At 38.0% G+C, this 13,853-nt stretch overlaps 1 long non-coding RNA gene across 1 annotated transcript; it reads left to right on the plus strand.

The window, feature by feature from the left end:
- The first annotated feature begins 4,655 nt into the window (after positions 1-4,655).
- Positions 4,656-6,471, plus strand: LOC124875545. The gene is made up of 2 exons (XR_007040053.1): positions 4,656-5,062; positions 5,144-6,471. It is a non-coding gene; the product is annotated as an uncharacterized LOC124875545 (long non-coding RNA).
- The last annotated feature ends 7,382 nt before the right edge of the window (positions 6,472-13,853 follow it).

Here is a 13,853-nt window from a genome sequence, read left to right on the forward strand (position 1 = left end):
TTTATACAGACTGATTGTTCTCGAAGGTGCAGAAGAAGGTATAATTTGTGAATTCTTTGTCAAAAGATATTTTTAATGAATCAATAGATCAAAACAGTATGCTTGGTATAAAAATAGCTCTAATGGACTCTGGACAAATACTTAAAATATTATCAAAAGGCTCAACTCTACAGTTTCCCACAGCTTCATAATCACAGTCATTTAGATCACTGTTTTATTTTGTGGTCAGCAGCCTGACATATTTGATTTACTCCTGCAGCTAACATAACAGAAGGAGAGACTGTGAGAATAATCCAGAAGCAGGAATAAAAAAGGAAAAGCACAGCTCTAACGTGGGATCAGATCCAACACATTCCTAAGCACACAGAGACTAGACAGAAATGCACTTAATGAAAACATGTGCACAAAATTTTTGCAGCTCGAAATAATGAGGTCTTATGCTGTCTGAAATGCACAGACCAAGCACAACATGCCATATGTGGTCTGGTACAGCTGTGCACATGCCTCTGATCACAAACATGGAAAGAAAGAAAAAAGGAGGGAAAAGCAGGCTGGAAGGAAGGGGGGTGGGGTCTGCAAACAGTTGTAGTGGTATGAGCATGCTCTAACATTGACAGCACAGCTGGCTGCAGAGTTCTCCTGCTGCTGAATGGAAAATTCCTGGTATGACAAAATCAGGAGCATGACGTGTACATGACACACTCATACAATAACACACACCAGAGAGAAGGAAAGAAAAAAAGAGGAGAGTGATGGGGGCTGGGCTTTTATTCAAATGCCTGGAAAGCGATTGGTAGGTAGAAAAGCTGCCTTTGTGAGGTCACACCCATCACAACAGCCCCCACCCCTATAATGGACTTTAATGACAGGAGTCACTTTGTCTTCAAGCCAATAAAGGTCATTCAAACTTCAGCTACACTGTTTTCCTAATGAATTAGAACTATGCTGCCAAATAGGTGACTATACCTTTGCAATCAGAGAGTAGCACCTCTTTATAACGCTATAAACTAGACATACCTAAAGAGCCCAGTAAAAGTATTCCTTCCGCTTGAACTTTGTCAAATTACAACCACAAACTTCAATGTAGTTTGTTTTCATTTCTTATGTGACAGACAAATGCAAAGTAGTCCATAATTGTGGAAAGTTGGGGAAAAGGGATTCATGCACCTTTCACTGCAATTACAACTGCAAGTCTTTTGGTATGTATCTATCATCATTACACATCTAAAGAATAATATGTCTTCTTTGCTTTTTGCAAAGTACAGGTCCTTCTCAAAATATTAGCATATTGTGATAAAGTTAATTATTTTCCATAATGTCATGATGAAAATGTAACATTCATATATTTTAGATTCATTGCACACTAACTGAAATATTTCAGGTCTTTTATTGTCTTAATACGGATGATTTTGGCATACAGCTCATGAAAACTCAAAATTCCTATCTCACAAAATTAGCATATCATTAAAAGGGTCTCTAAACGAGCTATGAACCTCATCATCTGAATCAACGAGTTAACTCTAAACACCTGCAAAAGATTCCTGAGGCCTTTAAAACTCCCAGCCTGGTTCATCACTCAAAACCCCAATCATGGGTAAGACTGCCGACCTGACTGCTGTCCAGAAGGCCACTATTGACACCCTCAAGCAAGAGGGTAAGACACAGAAAGACATTTCTGAACGAATAGGCTGTTCCCAGAGTGCTGTATCAAGGCACCTCAGTGGGAAGTCTGTGGGAAGGAAAAAGTGTGGCAGAAAACGCTGCACAACGAGAAGAGGTGACCGGACCCTGAGGAAGATTGTGGAGAAGGGCCGATTCCAGACCTTGGGGGACCTGCGGAAGCAGTGGACTGAGTCGAGTAGAAACATCCAGAGCCACCGTGCACAGGCGTGTGCAGGAAATGGGCTACAGGTGCCGCATTCTCCAGGTCAAGCCACTTTTGAACCAGAAACAGCGGCAGAAGCGCCTGACCTGGGCTACAGAGAAGCAGCACTGGACTGTTGCTCAGTGGTCCAAAGTACTTTTTTCGGATGAAAGCAAATTCTACATGTCATTCGGAAATCAAGGTGCCAGAGTCTGGAGGAAGACTGGGGAGAAGGAAATACCAAAATGCCAGAAGTCCAGTGTCAAGTACCCACAGTCAGTGATGGTCTGGGGTGCCGTGTCAGCTGCTGGTGTTGGTCCACTGTGTTTTATCAAGGGCAGGGTCAATGCAGCTAGCTATCAGGAGATTTTGGAGCACTTCATGCTTCCATCTGCTGAAAAGCTTTATGGAGATGAAGATTTAATTTTTCAGCACGACCTGGCACCTGCTCACAGTGCCAAAACCACTGGTAAAGGGTTTACTGACCATGGTATCACTGTGCTCAATTGGCTTGCCAACTCTCCTGACCTGAACCCCATAGAGAATCTGTGGGATATTGTGAAGAGAACGTTGAGAGACTCAAGACCCAACACTCTGGATGAGCTAAAGGCTGCTATCGAAGCATCCTGGGCCTCCATAAGACCTCAGCAGTGCCACAGGCTGATTGCCTCCATGCCACGCCGCATTGAAGCAGTCATTTCTGCCAAAGGATTCCCGACCAAGTATTGAGTGCATAACTGTACATGATTATTTGAAGGTTGACGTTTTTTGTATTAAAAACACTTTTCTTTTATTGGTCAGATGAAATATGCTAATTTTGTGAGATAGGAATTTTGGGTTTTCATGAGCTGTATGCCAAAATCATCCGTATTAAGATAATAAAAGACCTGAAATATTTCAGTTAGTGTGCAATGAATCTAAAATATATGAATGTTAAATTTTCATCATGACATTATGGAAAATAATGAACTTTATCACAATATGATAATATTTTGAGAAGGACCTGTAGCTGTCAGAGTCTGAGTCTGTATGTACAGGTCCTTCTCAAAAAATTAGCATATTGTTGTAAAGTTCATTATTTTCTATAATGTAATGATTAAAATTTAACATTCATATATTTTAGATTCATTGCACACTAACTGAAATATTTCAGGTCTTTTATTGTCTTAATACGGATGATTGTGGCATACAGCTCATGAAAACCCAAAATTCCTATCTCACAAAATTAGCATATTTCATCCGACCAATAAAAGAAAAGTGTTTATAATACAAAAAACGTCAACCTTCAAATAATCATGTACAGTTATGCACTCAATACTTGGTTGGGAATCCTTTTGCAGAAATGACTGCTTCAATGCGGCGTGGCATGGAGGCAATCAACCTGTGGCACTGCTGAGGTCTTATGGAGGCCCAGGATGCTTCGATAGCGGACTTTAGCTCATCCAGAGTGTTGGGTCTTGAGTCTCTCAACGTTCTCTTCACAATATCTCACAGATTCTCTATGGGGTTCAGGTCAGGAGAGTTGGCAGGCCAATTGAGCACAGTGATACCATGGTCAGTAAACCATTTACCAGTGGTTTTGGCACTGTGAGCAGGTGCCAGGTCGTGCTGAAAAATGAAATCTTCATCTCCATAAAGCTTTTCAGCAGATGGAAGCATGAAGTGCTCCAAAATCTCCTGATAGCTAGCTGCATTGACCCTGCCCTTGATAAAACACAGTGGACCAACACCAGCAGCTGACACGGCACCCCAGACTATCACTGACTGTGGGTACTTGACACTGGACTTCTGGCATTTTGGCATTTCCTTCTCCCCAGTCTTCCTCCAGACTCTGGCACCTTGATTTCCGAATGACATGCAGAATTTGCTTTCATCCGAAAAAAGTACTTTGGACCACTGAGCAACCGTCCAGTGCTGCTTCTCTGTAGCCCAGGTCTGGGGAATGCGGCACCTGTAGCCCATTTCCTGCACACGCCTGTGCACGGTGGCTCTGGATGTTTCTACTCCAGACTCAGTCCACTGCTTCTGCAGGTCCCCCAAGGTCTGGAATCGGCCCTTCTCCACAATCTTCCTCAGGGTCCGGTCACCTCTTCTCGTTGTGCAGCGTTTTCTGCCACACCTTTTCCTTCCCACAGACTTCCCACTGAGGTGCCTTGATACAGCACTCTGGGAACAGCCTATTCGTTCAGAAATTTATTTCTGTGTCTTACCCTTTTGCTTGAGGGTGTCAATAGTGGCCTTCTGGACAGCAGTCAGGTCGGCAGTCTTACCCATGATTGGGGTTTTGAGTGATGAACCAGGCTGGGAGTTTTAAAGGCCTCAGGAATCTTTTGCAGGTGTTTAGAGTTAACTCGTTGATTCAGATGATTAGGTTCATAGCTCGTTTAGAGACCCTTTTAATTATATGCTAATTTTGTGAGATAGGAATTTTGGGTTTTCATGAGCTGTACGCCAAAATCATCCGTATTAAGACAATAAAAGACTTGAAATATTTCAGTTAGTGTGCAATGAATCTAAAATATATGAATATTAAATTTTCATCATTACATTATAGAAAATAATGAACTTTATCACAATATGCTAATTTTTTGAGAAGGACCTGTATATGTGTGTGTGTGTGTTTGGTGTACTTGTCTACATAACCATTCAATGTTTCCAGTTGGTGCTGGAGCTCTCAGGTGCGCTGGATGACAGGTGTCTTCTATCTGCTGATTGCTTGGAGGAGTACTTAAGCGGCAGGCTGCCAGCACTTCGATGCCAGAGTGTTTGCTTTAGTGGTAACAAGCTCAGCCTCTACAGATTTTTTGTGTCATTCATGCACTTCAAGTAACTTTGTATTTTGTTCCCACCCATGTTTTTACCTGAGGCTTTGTTTACCTTGCTGAGTTCTGATTTCGTTCCAGAGTTTCTCTGAGAATCTGGATTCTCAACTACTGAGTTAAGGATCTATCTTCTTGTGAATTTCTTTCACTACCGTCTGTACCTTTCGACACGGACCAAGCTGGCGGCTTCCCGTTTCCTCCAACTCCAGGACCAGGTATCGGCGTACCCTGTTCCTTCCTCCATCTAAAATACCGGCACCTGAGCTCCATTTGGCTGGCACCAAGATCACAACAAAGAAGACAACTAAACAATCTTCCTTCGCAAGTTAAGACTCTGAATCTTTCTACCCCTGATGGTTCAAGCTACAACAATTTAGTAAGCCATTTCTCAGATCTAAGTAATCAGTTACTTCATATTATTCGTTTGTTGACCAGTCCATTCTTTTTTCCCATACAGTTGGTGTTTCCAGTCCTCATCTCAGATTACTTTGCTGACGATAAAATCCGGAAAACATTCTTGAGTGTTCTCTGTATGTGGGTCAGATCTATACCGAAAATGACAGTATCTGAAGCTCAGTCAGATAGGATTGAGAGCATCAGTGAGCATCTTGCCTTGCCACAGATTCTCGGTTAGATGTCAGTCTGAACTTTGACTGGGCCATTCTAACAAATGAATTTGTCGGACAATGCTTTGATCTAAACCATTTTGTAGCTCTATCTGAATGTTTAGGGTCATTGTCATGCTGGAAGGTGAACCTCCTCCACACTGTCAAGCATGACGGACAATGCTGTTTTACTGTGGGTACGGTGAGTTTACATGCAATGTTAGGTTGCAGCTAAACATAACGTTTATAATGGCATCCATGGGAGAGTTCCAAAGCCAAACCAAACATAAGTTGAACATTATGTGGAAATACTGAAGCAAATCTTAAGACAAATGAACAATGACCCCAAGCATACAGTGAAATTGGTTACAAAGTGGCTTCTGGATAATAGTCAGTGTTTGGGAATGAGGCCCTGATCATTGTGTGCAGAACTAAAAAGGAAAGGCAGCCTACAAACCAGACTCGGTTACATAATTTATATCAAGAGAAATTGGCCAAAAGATAAGTAAACTCTTCTGAGAAGCTTGTGTGAGGTTAACCAAAAGTTTTGACCAACTCATACAGTTTAAATGCAATTTTACCAGGTATTGAGGAAATGCATTTATACTTCTAAATTTAAAGTGTGTGAAAGGACAATGTATTTTACATAGTATATGTACATGTCTGAACTGTAAAAAAATAGTAAGGAGAAAATTTTTGAAATGGCTTTTTTAAATTGCGAAAATTACAATGTTTTGTAATGAATTCATTCCGCTGTGCAAGAAGAGATCTGTTCTGGATAATTTAGGTTTCTAACTTTTATTTGATCAAGTATGAGACTGATGTACATGAACAAAATGTGATGTACCATTAATCCACTTCAAAATCTTATACACAACTGTATATAACAGAAACAATGAGGCAAAGTTTGATTTTAATTTTTTTATTGGTCCATTCCAGCTGCCACTGATGATTTGACAGACCAAAGAGCATTTTAAATGTATTCTGAGCCACATTTATTACATAAATAGAGAGCAAATTAGACCAGCGACAATTAGCATAAAAATATCTTTTAAAACCCTGACAGCACAAAGGTGTGAAAACCCCACACTGACATTTACAAAACACACTGATTGTCTGGACCTGTTTTTAGCAGTCCACCACAGATACCTGACATCACATCACCCACTAGACTCAAATTTTGAGATTGGGGTGGTGAACTGGGTTTGTGGGAGGAACCTTTGAGCTGGTGTGATGAAGGTGCGAGTGGTGTGGGAAATCACAGTAGATATTATGAGGTTTGTTTGTGAGACAAGCTGGCGTGTGCCTGTTTAGCTCAGAGGGTTACATGTTTTTAAATGTACTCATCTACAAAATATTTCAAGTATGCCCTTCATGTGCAACTTCAAATGTTGTCAGCCCATTTTAATATGAGCTTTGAAATTTCCCATAACTGTAGTCTGCTTTTTAAAAGAAGAAAGCAGTTCACTTTGAATTCCAACAATGTTTGCAGAGACCTCTTAAGGCCAACCATACTCTACAAGAACTGAAAAAATTGTCCTTTTACCCTAGACTGAAAGAACGTTTTTTTGGGTCACTACTTCTCTCAAGTGCCGAACAAATAGGTAAATGGATTGAATTTATAGACAGCATTTCTAGTCATACCGACCATTAAAATAACTTTACACTAAAGCCACATTCCCCCAGTCACACCCACAAATGTGCTCTAAAATCATACACCAATGAGTGGGTTACTTGGGATTAAGTGCCTTACCCAGGGCCACATCAACATGTGGCAGATAGAAGCAAGAATCAAACCCACAACCTTTCAAACTGCACTACTGATAGACTACTACTCTACCTACTTAGCCATTGTTGCCACAATGCCTTGCATATCTCTCCTACTGCGCACACAAACTTCATTTTTCGAAAACTTCAAAGAACAAAAGTTCTGCCCAGAATATTTGTCAAGAACAAACTGGAGGAACTCCCAAACCAGGGCTGCAAAAGCAGAATGATAACATTTTGTTCTTGCAACCCTGGAAGAGAGAACAAACTCTGAAGTATATACTGGCCTTTAAGCTAGTGTGAAAAATTCTTTAACCCAGATGCTAGTTTTATGATGTTAGGAAAGTAGTTTTACCCAAACCCTGGGTCAAATGTTGGGTACCAGTTTGTTGCGTTAGAGAAAAACCCAGCAGTTTTTAGTATGTTTGAATGTTTTCCCATCATCATTTCACATCATGATGTCTTGAAATAATGTATCTCAACCCAAACCAAGTAGTCATGTTCCGTCAGCTCAACCAAATGGAGTGAAAATGTGTAGTATAAAATAAAAGTAAAAGAAACATGACAACGGTACAGCATGTTTTAAATCAATTCAGGGCAAAGGTCAAAAGCAAAACCTTCAGCAAAAACGTTCGGACCTAAGTTCTGTGTCTTTATGTTTTTCATTTTGTTTTTTTCCCCAGAAACTGAGAAAAAACTGGCTAAACTGGTGCCAGTGTTTGCTTAGCACCTTTTACAGCTACAAATCAGAGCTGGGTTATGCCGTCAGCATTGTAAAGAACATTACAAAATATATTTGTTTAAAACTGTATTTATAAATTTGACTGGTCTGTTTCATGACTGTAAATTTTATGTATTTTATTGGAAGTAAAAGCTTTTGGGTCAAATGGGACAGTCTACAGCTCATAGACAGGATCATAACTCTGATACCACACATTACAAACTTTAATGGCAGTCTTGTGTCTTAGTTTATTCCTGTATTTCATTCAATATATATATATATATATATATATATATATATATATATATATATATATATGAAGGAAATAAAAAGGTTATTTCCTAGGATGCAAATTATCAAATTCTTCTTTCAGGACAGGTTAACAAACTGTTATAGAGTCAGGAACTTACTCCTCCCCGCCCCCCAAAAAACTTGGCAATTCATAAACATGGACAACGGGTGGCCGAGCTGGCTGCCACAACACAGAGCAACACACATTTGAATGTTCTTACCAGAGATGCTAAGCTCTCTGGTAAGAACATCACTAAATTACTGCATCCTAAATGACTGGAAAACTAAGAGGCACAGAGGCAATGTTTGGTACTGCATAAAATCTCAGAAAGGTACATTTAAATTAATGTATCATTATCTTCAGGGTGGTTAATTAAACACCAACAAAAAAGAAAAAAGTGCAAACATTGTTATACTTTTAAACTACAACCTGACTTCAATGGGCTAACAACATTTGAAGAAAATCCAATTTCAGATGCTTTCTTAGGACAAATTCGTTAGGTCCGCAGACCCTCAGTATGAATAACAAATACCACTTCATGTTCTGCTTCTTGGACCTTCCAGTTATCTAAGATAGGATGACCCCTGAGAGTCTGCAGAACTCATCATAGCTTCCCCATCAACCTCTGCAGTCACAGTAAAGCCATGGCGAGTAAAAGGAAGTTTAGTTTTCTTTGCAAAATTTAATAAGCACTTTCAATATGCATATTGATGGGTAATATCCATTGCTGGTGTATACTGAGCAGCGTACACAAAATCCTTCAGTTCAAAAAAATAATTCGTGAATAAAACGTAACCTAATGGTGCTCCTTTTAATTAAGCTTTGCAAAAACTGTAGTTAACGTATCTGTCCACAGCTTGAATTTAACATTTTCATTTTGAATGAAAAAAACAAAAAACATACATATTGCATTTTAATAATGGGTATGCTCCATCTATCAGATCAGTTTGCTGGATTTATCATACCATAATTTCTGCTGCTGCAAAACATTTCATTAAAAAGCAAATATTGTAAAAAAGTAAATAAACATTTCACTCACATATGTTTGCACAGCATAACATCATCTGAATTCAATAGAAACACCATCTCAGACTAACTGCTGCATATAAGGACTGTAGGACTTGTGCGCCCCAGCTTTCTGCTGTTAGAGACCTCTGAGAACCTCTCTGAAATAACATGGTATGGACATGCCGAGCTTTATGTGCATGCAACTGTGAGTTTTTGCTGGAAACAATGGGACCAAAAACCTTTTTTCCAGTAGACCGAAAGTTTTAAAGGTTTTTTTTTTGGTGTTTTATAAAAAGTGACTTGGACCTGCTACAATGGGTTCTCAGCACCTTGTTAAAGTATTCACACCTTTTTATATTTTGTCATTATAGTCACAAACTTTAATTTACCAAATCAAAATAGTGTAAAATTGTGAAGAGGAAGAAAAAAAGATTGAAGCTTTTCAAATTCTTTTTCACAAATAAAAATCTGAAAAGTGTGGTGTATTCCGTCCCCGAGTCAACATTGTAGAACCATAGAACCTTTACACTCCACTTTCCAGTTTTACATTACTTTGTGCTGGTCAGTCGGATCCAACCCATGAGATGCACTGCAGTTTGAGGCAGTGAGATGTGACAAAATGTAAAAAAGTTTAAGGGATGTGACTACTTTTGCTAGGCACTGTAAATATAGCTGAGAAGAGAGCAATGCAGTGGGCTTTTGCAGGTGATGTGTGGGCATTTGACAGAGTAGGAGATACGCTGGATTATGATGAGAGGATGATAAGCACCCTTTGAGGCCAGTTAATCACCTGAGCAGCAATGGAGAAAAAAAACCCAAAAAAACCTGACAAACAATGCACGTTGTTCCAAACTCAAACAGAGCTCACCTTTCTGATTTCCAGCTATATATAATATATGTTTCAGGGGGTATTTCAGATGACATCTGCACATTCTTATCTATTTATGCATATAATTTCCATTATACCCCCATGACTATAAATCTCCATGCGGATGGTCTGAGCAGCAGAAAGCTTTTACTTTCATCCCACAGAAACACCTGGTACCCCACCCTGAGATTTAGAGTCCTTTGAATAAAACAAACAGGACAATTCCAACATGCACTCAAATGCCTGAAACGTGAGTCGATTGAATGTGACTGGAGGACTAATTGCACTGATGACCAACAGAAATAGGCTCTGAATTCAACACAAACCTAATTGGAAAAAAATCATTATCAAGTTAACATTTATTTTTTTCTGACCATCTGTTTTGGCATCACTTGCTGTACTTTATGCCACTGGGTTGTGTCACTTTTAGTGCCATAAAAATGCATTAGTTCTAATTCTATCTAATAAAAACTTATAAATCTTCAACAATTTTCATAGCTAATAATCAAAGTATGTTTCCACATACCACTGTCCTACTTAGTGACCTATTCATATATTGTATTTATAATCAAAGTGCAGATATAAATGAAACGTTAAGTGAAACTGTACAAAGAATTGTTTGTATTTCTCATGATCACCATCTTATTTACATGCCTTTTTCACCACATTATTATGACCACCATCTGTCAGCAACTCTTAAAATGATCTCAACAATTTAGAACATCAAGTCTATTTCAGTAATTGAGTTATAAAAGTGAAATTCATTATGTAGATTTTCTACACAGAGTGATACATCTTCATGTTTATGGGTTACCGCTAATAAAAAAAAAAAAATCTGTTTCTCCAAACGTTTTCTTACATATGACAAAAAAGGATTTTTGATACTGAAATATTGTGTTATGGCCTTCAAAACAATGAGGACCACTGCTGTTTAACAATCTAAGCATATTGGTAAAAAAGCTTGCTGTCCCCAAGCATTGTAATGAAAAGTTGAGTGGGAGGAAAAAAATTCAAAATAAAATAGAGCATTTCATGAATCCTGCACATAAAGAGATGCTGATTTAATTTTCCAGACAGACTTGGCACCTGCTCAAAACACCAAAAAGAAAAAACAAGAACAATACCTGCTTCAATGACAATGGTATCACTGCTTGATTGGCCAGCAAACTCATCTGCTGCTCAACCCCATAGAAATTGTATGGGATATTGTCAAGCAGAAGACAAAAGACACCAGATCCAACAAAGGAGGGCGGCTATTAAAGAGGGTTTCCTTAACACCTTGGTAGCCCTGACCATGTATTGAGTGCGTACACTTTACAGTGAATGTACATATTTTACAGTAGGCGGACATTTCTGTATGAAAAATCAATTTTTATTGGTCTGATGTCATATTCTATTTTTTCAAGAAACTGAACTTAGATTTTCTATAGCTGTAAGAAATAAAGACTTGAAATTAATCACTCTGTGTCTAATGAATCTATGTTATTTTTTTTTAACAATAGTTAATAAAACAAGATTTTGATGATATTCTATTGTTTTTAGATGAACCCTTTATTTTGCAAAGCCTTTTTTATTTAGTTAAACTGATAAAAAATGCCCTTTGTGTTTAAGTATTTTCAGTAAATTTTCATACCAGTGGGTTTTTGCATTTAATACAATAGATAAGGTCATTGTTTAAAGTAAATAACAAAAATCCAATGCCTTGAAGTTCAAATGTGCCAGTAATTTCCCTATTCTATAGCAAGACATATTTTATTGATTAAAGCTGCTTCTCCTTTGAATTACTAATTTTTTTGCAATACATTTCTTTCTCTACTGCAGTCTTTGCAAAGGTGAGAAATTGTTCCCATTTTGTTTTAGTAAATACATCAGAGCAAATAATACACATCTGGGAAAGGACAAATGTCTGTGCTGCATTCAATCAGGCCTTAAAAGGTGCTTTTTGATGGGTTTTGAAGAAAACGTGAAGCAGGTCAACCAACATGCATCATTGGAGACAGTCACAACAAACACTGACAGTTTTTTTCTTACACACAACTCAGTCCTCCAACAAATACATTGGCATGCAAAGTTCACTACATGCAGGGCCTTGCTTTATTCCCATCCGTTCAGAGCATCATAACGTCATTAGATGGATGGGTGGGGGCAGCTCCTTTGCCTCCGCCCAGAAGATGAATAATGCCAGGTTTTAGATGGGAGCCATGTGCTTCTTTATGTCCACCCTCAACATGAGGGAGTGTTATTTATGGCTGCAGGCATTTTGACCGTAAAAGGGAGGAAGTGTAAAGAAAGAGCAGCAACCAAAATTTGCTCAATCTAACCTGATTTTGAGAAAAGTCAAAATATCTGTTTGAAAGAAGTGACATGATGTACTTACCTGTTTTGTTTTTTAAGGTTAACTGAAAATTTACAGATTTGAAGTAGTATATATATATACATATATGTGTTATATTTTATTTTACTTTTTTTTAATCTAATGGTTCCTTTGTTCATATTTAGCATTATGTGTAGACATTTAGTCTGGATTGTTCAATTTATAAGGAAGCATCGAGCCCCAGGATTTAATCTGAAAGTATAAAAACTGGACCTAACCAAACTCATGGTGAACAAAAAGAAGGTCAAGTAACTGCTATTATTATAGTAAAAACATCTATTTCTGTATCATTATTCAACCCAACCATGGACTTTACTAAACCTAACTTAAAACTTTTAGTTCGTAAACATAATCCGGAAATTGTTTCCCAATTCTGTCCAGACGGTGAATAAAAAGAAGGACTTGAAATCATTCTTAATATTATAGAGAAAAGCTTTTTTATTTCAAACCAACTCAACCACCTAACTGTTTTAGTCCTGAAATCAGAGCAGGTTTAATAAACTAAGTTAATGAAAGCTAAACTTTCAGATGGTGAAAAAAAAAAAAATGTTAATACTGTTGCGATCAGATTAGTTAAACATTGATTTCTATGTCATTATTTAACCCAACCATGGACTTTTCTTAAAACTAACCAAGTAGTTTTAGTGCTTAAACCTAACTAACAAATTATGAACTCAACCTACTCAAATAGCGAATGATAAGAGCTGGAAGGCATTGCTGCTACAGGTTCCTTTGTCATTGTTCAATCCAACCATGGGCTTACACCTAAATAAGTTATTTTAGCGTTATGCTCAATCTAGCCAATTAGAGTGAAAAACAAAGGTATGAACATTTTGGTGTAATCATATTTCTGTGTTCAAATTCAGTTCATCCACTCCTTTTTCAAAACCTAACAAGTGCCTCAGTGCCTAAACTAAAAACAAAACTGGTGGCTAAACTTAACAAAACAGATGATTAATACAGAGATGGAAGTAGAAAAAAACACTGTTGCTATAGGAAAGTGTATTTCTGTCATTTTCAAACCCATCTATGGGTATTTTCATAGACATAGCCGAGGAATTTCAGACCAATTAAAATAGTTGTGCATTAAAAGAAAAGACCGAAATTGTGTCACAGTGAAAAAGTCATTATTCAAGCCAACCAATTTTTAGCAAAATGTTATTTTTTAATCTGAAAATTTGAAAGAGCAGCAGCAATTAAGAGAAAGCAACAGCAGGTCTCTCTAACATTTCTGGATGTTTTAATTTTACCTGAGAGAAGTGGGCTTCACTAGCATATAGCACAAATCCCCACCGTGTCAGGATAGAAAACACTTCATCTGAAATAAATTTGCTTTCATTTAAAATCAACTATTAAAACCATGCGACTGTCATTCTGTCTTGGGGAGTCAAACTTTTGAGTTTAATGTTTGGTAACCTTGAATTTCCATTAATTTTCTTCTAGAAACCCATCCAGAACTGGACACAGAAACAACATACATTATAAACTGTGAATTGGGAGGCTAAACAGAAGAAAAACAAGGGTTTACGATC

Source organism: Girardinichthys multiradiatus, chromosome 10 (assembly GCF_021462225.1).
Source record: "Girardinichthys multiradiatus isolate DD_20200921_A chromosome 10, DD_fGirMul_XY1, whole genome shotgun sequence".
Taxonomy (NCBI): Eukaryota; Metazoa; Chordata; class Actinopteri; order Cyprinodontiformes; family Goodeidae; genus Girardinichthys; species Girardinichthys multiradiatus.